Raw genomic sequence first — 8,697 nt, forward strand, 5'->3', positions numbered from 1 at the left:
TCAATACCGGGTCCTATTCTGCGCGCCAGTCTCGTGAGGTGGTGTGATATCAGCGTTACATGAACAGTCTTATTGCAATTCCGACATTCTGCTCACTCGGCAACTTCAATTGCATTCTATCTTTTATTATGGGGATCATTACGAGTCCCATTAAAAATGAATTAGAGCTTTACTGTAAAAGTTTAGTTTAGTGATATAACAGTGAGATGAACCATTAAAAGACGTAAGGAGGCATTTATTTAACGATGATTCTGCTATCAGTTTCCCATATAGTCTCACCAACCACGCGAATTGCGACGGTTGTGTTGTCCAAAGAAAGATGGCGCGCACTTTTAACCAACACAAGCGCGTCCCTTCCTCAGCTGCTCTTCCTTCTCCCTTAAAGATTATGGAGGACGAGCTCGATCTTGTGGGAGGTGTTCCTGCAGTTCTCGGCATTCATGCGCAGCTTGCGTCACCAGCAACTTCAAAGGCTGTCTAGCGTTTGCGAAACCAGACGCAGACTACACTTGGCCACAAAATTGAGCTGTCGCTGAATGAGAGGGCTCTTTGTGCACATCGACACAACTCGATGCGCGCCAAAAATGGATGAGGTTGGAGGAACTCAGTATGTGCAGCTGGAATTCAGGCACTTGGTCGATGGCGTGGAAAACGGGAATGGTTGAACTGGCATTCTGAGAGAGGTAACTTGAATCGGGGCTATGGACCACCCAACTATGGCGCGAGACGCGACCAGCCTGTCGTGATGCATTTTTGTATTGAGCAAGCCAGTGATGAGAATCACTCTTTTGTGTGTGTGTTTGAGAAGGACGAACATACTCGTGTAAAGAAGCTGACACCGCGACGCCTGAGTTCTTACAGAGGGTGCATCGCAGTACTGAAGCGGCCTGCGATGCGAGTCTCGGATGTGAAGGCATGCGCTGCAAACAAGTTTTTTTTTTTTTCTTAATGAGACTTCACGATTACCGAAGTGCTAAGACACCGCTGTTCCGCCTTCGCCTTTGCAGTTGTACTTTATAACTTGCCAAGACTTTATTAGTCCTGGTTGCCCGAATGTCGCAATATGTGCTTCCTTTTCCTACGGTTGAATGCTGGTTTTAACCACACGCGACTTCTTAACAGCCTTCACTAACTCATTGTCTTATATTTGTTGAAATATCTGCTGCCTATTTAGATTCTTCCTCGAATATAAGCGATATTTATTTTGACTAATGCTTATTGTAATATCGCATCTTAATATTATCAAACGGGCATTGTTTTCTACCGACTTAAGCAACGTAGCCATTACCAGAAGCAATGTACTTTCACGTAAGGCGCAAAAGCGAGTGACGGGGAATAAAGCGGGCCGATTTTAAGACTTCATAACGTAAAGTTGGGATGTGCGTTCTTATAACTACAAGACCCTAAATGCACCTTAACGCCAGAGCTAGATGTCTGTGAATGAAGCACACCAATGTCACTCGCACTTGCGAATGCACAAAAGGAAATTATTATTTTGGTCTGTTTTTCCGTGTTTGCATTTATTTCTGCGTGATACCACTCAAAGCCACCACTCATGGCGCACAACGTTAAGAATATGGCCGCGTTACTTCGAAGCTGCAGTCGTCCATCGCTAGATGAGGAGAAAAGCCGCTGCAGGGAAGGCACGTGCGACTCATACTTGATTGTCCATCGCATACCTCTCGAAAGGAAATGAGATGAATCTGCTGTCAGTAACGCTCGCGCAGGCACAAAGAAACAGTGGAATCTCAACTGAAGCGCTCGCAAGCACTTTTGAAAATTTGTGCCTCAGTGTTTATGATTTTTAACAGTTTAGCTTTAGGCACTTCTACCGAATAAACTCATGTAAAAGAACCTAATATAAAAATAAATGAATTTCCAGCTGCAGTAAGAAAAACAGCCTGTTGCAGTTATGTGTTTAGACAATGGAAACCGAACTGCCTTCATTAAAAATAAGAAGTGTGACGCGAGCTTGAAAAGAATCACATAATGTGGACGAAGAATTGGCTTATGGATCTGTGCCACCCAGATAAAGCATTTATCGTCGACATTTTTGACAGGAAATGAAGAACAGTGGATGGAGACTTCGACGGTGAATAATTTCACAGCGGGAAACATGAAATATCGGCTGTGTATGTCAAGATCTTTTGCTTTGAGCCATATCTCTCGCATCTGTCAGACGGGCGTCAAAAGAATAAGAAAACGGAAAGGAGAAAAATGGAATGAGAAAATGGGAAGGTCGCAGGGTGAGCGAGCTGACCGTCCTATTTCCGACCTTGCGCTAGAGTAAGGGGATATGAAGATAAATAAAAGTGAGCACTGCACGGACACAAGTGAATGCACAGGTATACCCAGACAGTATGTGTGTGGTGGGGGAGGTCTCAAATGGGCACACTTCCAAGACAGCAGTTACCCTCGATTAGTTTTTCTTTCTCTTTATCTCTCTCTCCTTTTTTTTCTACTTCCTTTTCTTTTTTTCTGCGGGTGCTAATCTTCGCCCCTGCTAGCGTTTTAAAGAGACTTGTCAATTTAGCGCATTCCTTTGAGAGAAGCGCTGGATGTCCTATTGATGACAGATACGCAAGAATACTGAACAATAAATAAGGAACAAGAAACTGAGTGACAATTTGCGGTTATCAGTTTTAAGTTAGCCGTAAGGAATATATTTATATATATAGATGTATAGTAGGATTATATATCAAAAAGACGGGGAGATATCATGCTTCACAGTTCAATAAACAACACTCAAGTATTCAACATCGCGAGTTCTTAGAATGTGTACACCATTGGCCAGTCTGGTGAAACAAATATTTTCTTTTGATTAATGCGATCGACACCAAAGCAATGTACAAGACTACAATATTAAAAAAAAATATGGGGTTTTATGTGCCAAAACCACGATCTGATTATGAGGCACGCCGTAGTGGGGGACTCCGGAATAAGTTGGACCACCTGGGGTTTTTCAACTTGCACCTAACTTTAAGTACAGGGGTGTTTTCGCATTTCGCCCTCATCAATATGCGGCCGCCGTCGCCGGGATTCGATCCCGCGGCTTCGTGCTTAACAACCCAACACCATAGCCACTAAGCAACCACGGCGGGTAAATGCTCGACTACAACGTCCTCAGCAGAAGCCGTTTACTTCCAGAAGGTTAAAACAAGAGGAATAAACAGAAGTAACAATGGCTGATGTCCGTAGTGTGGGAACGAAAGTAAAAATTAAAACTAAAGTAATTATGCGCCGTTGACAGCCTTTGCTTGAGAAGAGACTACTTCTTTCGTCAGCACACACGAAATAGTAGATATATTTCGTGCATGTTCGTTTCGAAGCCGTGAAACAGGGCGGAATATTAGAAATATGGGCTAGCCAAACAATACTGCTCAATATTCCTGGTTTGGTGTGCACAGTGTTGCAAAGCCTTTGTAACAATCAATAATCATTTAGAACCCCAGAAACTGAAGACGGCGCATATTCTTTGTTACTAAGCAGTGTTTTATTAGCGCCATATTTGAAGTTAATGTTCACGGAATCCATCATCTTTAACTTAGTTCCTGGTCTTTAAAGGATTTGTTGAGGGCCATAAAAAATCTCAAAATTAGCTTTGGACCACCATGTGAGGTTCTACAGTGCCACTGATAACCTTGATTGCATCACACTGGTGACTAGTCTTGTGTTCTGTAGGCGGTAATTGTTTAAGAGCTGAGATGCTGTGTTGAGAAGTATACCGCATGTGAGGCTAAATTCAAACTCCTGCTTGGCATTAGGCAGCTGTCTGGGCTAATATTTCGGCATAACGATTGGCTGGAATCTGGCATTAATAATAATTCTGGTGAAAATAACCTTTTTTTGCGTGCGGGCGTACGTGTGTGTGCATGCGTGAGTGTTTGTGAGTATTACATGTGTTTTTCTAGAAGGCGCTGGTGGTCACTATATTGTGCGGTACCTCGGCAAAGATTCAGGGAACCCTAGCTTTAACGACTGTTGAAAAATTCTGTCTAAATGTTTTCTGTTTCACCTCATTCTGGTATGCATGAAAGACGGTTGCAAAGTTTATTTCCGGCCGTGGCACCTGTGTTTTTAGTTCCTGCGAAAAAGCAACACCTATGACACGGATACTGTTGAGCAGCAAACAAGGGAACTCTTTATACACGTCCTGAATCATGGTGCTTTCCACAGTGAATTTCCCAGAAATGGGGCACTTACATCAGATTAGCTGTCGGTTCATTAAACTATCCGGGTAACAGCAAGACGGAATTTATTCTTTTGCAGGCGTCATGTTAGATGGAATGCGCTGATACAAAAAAAAAATCTGGCTAGTAAGTAAGAGTGACGATAAATATCCACATCCATGTTATATTGCATGGGACATTTCAGGGTTACTTACTTTTAAGTGTTGTCCAGAGGCACTAAAGCTATTTTATTTTTTCTGTGCTTATTATTACAGTATTCAAGGTCGCGTAATGGTGCTGCGATAGTAAAGTTGAAACTCAAACGTTGTTTTAGTTTACAATCCGGAGAGATAAGAGGCCCTTTTGCGAAGCGTGCATAAATCTACGTACTTCATGCGCCGCGATATGCGTACAACTATAAGGATTTTCGCTTGGTTAAGCAAATTATTCACCCCTGTTTTATCGCTAGCGCAGGGGGAGTAATTAAGTTTGTAGGATGATATTGTACAGCAAACTAATAAACTTTGCCCTGCTGAATTTCTCTGTTTTATCGTAACGAGGTTACTCGGCGGCAGTTTGAATATTTCTTTAGTGGTTATTATCACTGTCTTAATGTCGCGTATACCCTTACGATATTACGAGCTATGGCGTCCTCTTTGGCAATTTCACCAAGCCACTCTTTCGCCCTAAAGTCACGAAGCTAGAGCGTTCTACGCCACTCCGTCGGCTGCAGCCCAGAGGAGTCCGCACCTTATTATGCGGAGCAGTGTCGCCAGGCGCGCAAATTTCCGAGGCAACTGCTGGCAGCGTTTACCCCGTGACGTCAAGCGGACACGAGCGTCGCGAGTAGTTATCGAGTGGCGAGGACCGCGTGGCATGAGCGCGATTCTTCTGTGTTTCTTTATTTGCGCAAATTTGCTACGACGCCTCGACCCGAGCGAGGAGAGTCGGTGTCCTGACCGAGCCAGTCGTTGCCGACTCGTGTTCGTTTCTGTGCAATAATCGCAGGCTGCGCAAAGGAAAACAAGGGAAAGGCGCTGTCATGGGATAGGGAGATACCGCTTCGGGGAGCATGCGGTGACCTTTGCTAAAGAGCATGCAACAAGCAGCGCCACACTGTTTTCGCCCCACTATAACCTCCTAGGTAAGGCGCGCTTTTCTGGTTGCAGACAGCAACAAGTAAAAGGAACGTGTCACTGAGGAAAAAGGTCACAGAAAAGTAATATGCCGATGCGTCGTTTGATTGTGAGCCAAATAATTCCTTAGGTCACACTGAAAATTCTACTGTGCAGTAGTTGAGGCCTGGACGCGTGTGTGATGGTAGCACTTATGTGATGTGTTCTTTCATCTCGTTTCTCCCATCATCATCCCCCATTGCGATTCTTTCTTCCTCTCTTCCCCTTCCCTTGCGCAAAGTAGCAGGCCAGATACTCCACATTCCGACCTATCTCTTTGCCTCTTCCGGTCAATAAACTTCTTAGTCTCATGCTTTGTTTTAACAGCTTCAATATTTTTTTTTTTTTTTTTGCACTTACAACTGCTTTGTTGTCTCTCACAGGCCACTATGCTAAACTTTTCCAGCCTCAACAGGAGTGTTGTGTTTAGCGCTTCTGTTTATTGGGCATGTTGGAAGCGGGGGAGAGGCAGTATGAGAAACAAGAAAGCGAAAGCTTTATTTGCTATCGGTTACAAACACTTGAACGTTCTTATTTTATTCCGACAAACGAGGATGATTCACTCGAGCTTAGGGCTATAGCGTTGGGTGTATTGTATATCTGCAGAAGGATCGACTTTTCGGGGAGTTGGTACTGGTTGAACATCTTGAAGGGGATGCTAAATATGGCGAAGACAGAAGGCAGGAACACACAGGACAGCGCTGAACTGAGTTGTGAGTTCACCGCTGTCCTGGGTGTTCCTGCCTACTGTCTTCATCCTGTTGCGCTGCCCCTTCAAGGTGTATTGTTTATCTGTTGGATCTAACGTGGCGTCTCTGAATCGTATGCGCGTAAGCGAGGCCCAGCTGTAGTGATCCTCTTCTCGGTTCGTCAAATATAAATGATTTCCCAATTTAGTATGTAGCTGCGCAATAAGAAGACAAAACACGAAACAGACCAGCAGGACAAAGAAATTACATAAAAATCTATTACCTCATTTGTGTTACTAAAGATTTAGCATCGGTGTATGCAGTATCTGACAAACTAATACCCCTGCCGCACGGGGGCACTTTCGATTGCCATTTAACCCGATAAGGAGTAAATTGCTCAATCGCAATTGACCCTCTTCTACAGCTTGCGCAAGTGAGCAAATCGAGACCAAAACATTCTATGCCGATCGGGCTCGATCGCGATCGAATGTGCCCGGTGTGGCTGGGTATAAAGCAAAAAGTAACCTGAACAGTGATGACAATAAGCGTGTGTGGGGCGCGAGGGCTCGTAGTGTATTGACAAATGAGTGTAGCTACTGTTTATATGAACAGTTCTAACATGTTAAACTTTGTGCTGTACCTCAAAGTATTCGTGACACGTCAAACATCAAGACAGGAATGCGTCTGAAAAAGAAAAAGAAATGCGGTACTCGTGTGGGCACCATCTGAGCACGAACGGAAATCCTCAGAGCCAAAGCCGTGCCAAAAACCTAGCACCAGCAGAAGCAGGGACATCCTCATTGGCTGGATTTCCACCGGCTCTATCTATTCGCACGAAGCATTTCGCAGTGCGTATTCGAGATTTTGAGCCAGTCCTCACGTAAGGCCCCCTCTAATGGTCATAAGTGCTAACTCATCCCTCCAAACACTATATCACCAGAATATTCGCAATGTCATCGCTCGCTTCGGATTCACGTAATACGTATCGCGTGGAATTGCTTCGGTGAGCTTTTTGAAATGCATTATCGCCATCTCGATACATCCAAGCTCTTTCAGTCAACGTTTTGCGTGCTTGCTGGAACGCTTAGCACGCAGCAGTATACCGATGACGATGCTAGCTTAGACAAGTAATATTCATACAGAGAGGATAATCGTTCATCGCGCGAGTGAGCGGCAACTTTGCAGGCTCTCTCTATGAATGCTGAACGGTTTTCACGAAGCGGCTAGAATCTCCGGGTGCCGCTTGGTTGCTTTCTGATCTGGGGTGAAGCATCGTCCCGTACTTATCAAACTGCGCAGGAGTTCTATCCGTCAGCCTGAACTTCCAGCTCGCAAGGAGAATAAACCTGGGCCTTTTAGCAGGAAGCTTGCCGGCCGTATAGACGCATGGAAATATGAAAACTCACCTTAAGTATTCCAACGTGTCTCAACACTTTGACAAGATAAAACAGCTACATGTTTGTTTGTTTTTCTACGAATAATAAGGCAGATCAACACATTCGTTGCTACTTAAACATTTTTACTCTCCATACATGGAATCGCGTACAATAAACAAAGGAACTTTTCTTTTTTTGTAGGTTATGTATTAACATCGGTGAATTCATGCCTGTGCGCGAACTGTCCGTATACAAAAGTGAAAACTTAGAAAGCCGGCTTCGAGTAACATCGAAGGTGAAGAAGCAACATGTATCATCGAGAGTGCTTGCTCAACATTGTGAGTCGTCAGGTCATGGTCTTAAGTTTGAAAGGATACGCCTCATTGAAGAAAATATTTTAGGCACGTGCCTTTGTGCAGAGTCGCTATACGCATCCAAACAACGGCGGACGCTCTGAAGTGAAGCGACGGTATATTAGTCACCAGGATGCTCTCGGTGTTTCGACCTGATTATAACGAAGTGCCTGGGTGGTTGTAAACACAAATTTTACTAACTTGCTTCAATTGTAATTTATAACGCTAGTTTCTGTTCATTAAAGTACCGAATATTCAGAATGGAAGTTCTTAAGCAATGAATAAAGGATTTCTTATGTTGAAATAAAACACCGGTATGCTAATTACTGCAGGCGCACGCTGGCGATTATTCAGTGTTCACTCCCTGCTTCAGTAAACGTTCACCTAGAACTCCACCTTAAAATTACTTGCGTATAAACCGTGCTCTGTCACCACATATCTGTACTTGAGGAGAAGCATAATGTATTGTCAAGGCAAAAGTTATTTGTTTCAACAACGTTAGATTTTTTGGTGTCGGAGTCTTGCAACGTGTGTTGTACAGAAGAATACTATTACCCACGCAGATATTGTTTTCCCAAGGCATTAGAATCCAGTGTTCATGTCTGGAAAGCATATTTATTGTACCTCTAAAATCATTTCGTTGTTTGTTTCTCATGTGCTTATATCACCTCGAGACTTCAGGCTCCTATTTAAACATTAGAGTCTGTGCTGAGGTCGAAGAACAGAGATTGAGAAGACTGCGTCTTCGTCTGCCATCGGAGTTGCCTCATGGAGATGGTTATGCCGTTTGGTCGTGAAGCAGCACAACTTGTGGGAGCAGTTGATTGCCACTGGATGATTCTGTTGCACGAGTAACTTGGAGAAGCTTGGACAGGGAGATTGCACGTTTTCAAAAATTAGGTGCAAGGCTATTTCGTCAGATTTCCCCCTGTGTT

Source organism: Dermacentor andersoni, chromosome 5 (genome assembly GCF_023375885.2).
Source record: "Dermacentor andersoni chromosome 5, qqDerAnde1_hic_scaffold, whole genome shotgun sequence".
Classification (NCBI taxonomy): Eukaryota; Metazoa; Arthropoda; class Arachnida; order Ixodida; family Ixodidae; genus Dermacentor; species Dermacentor andersoni.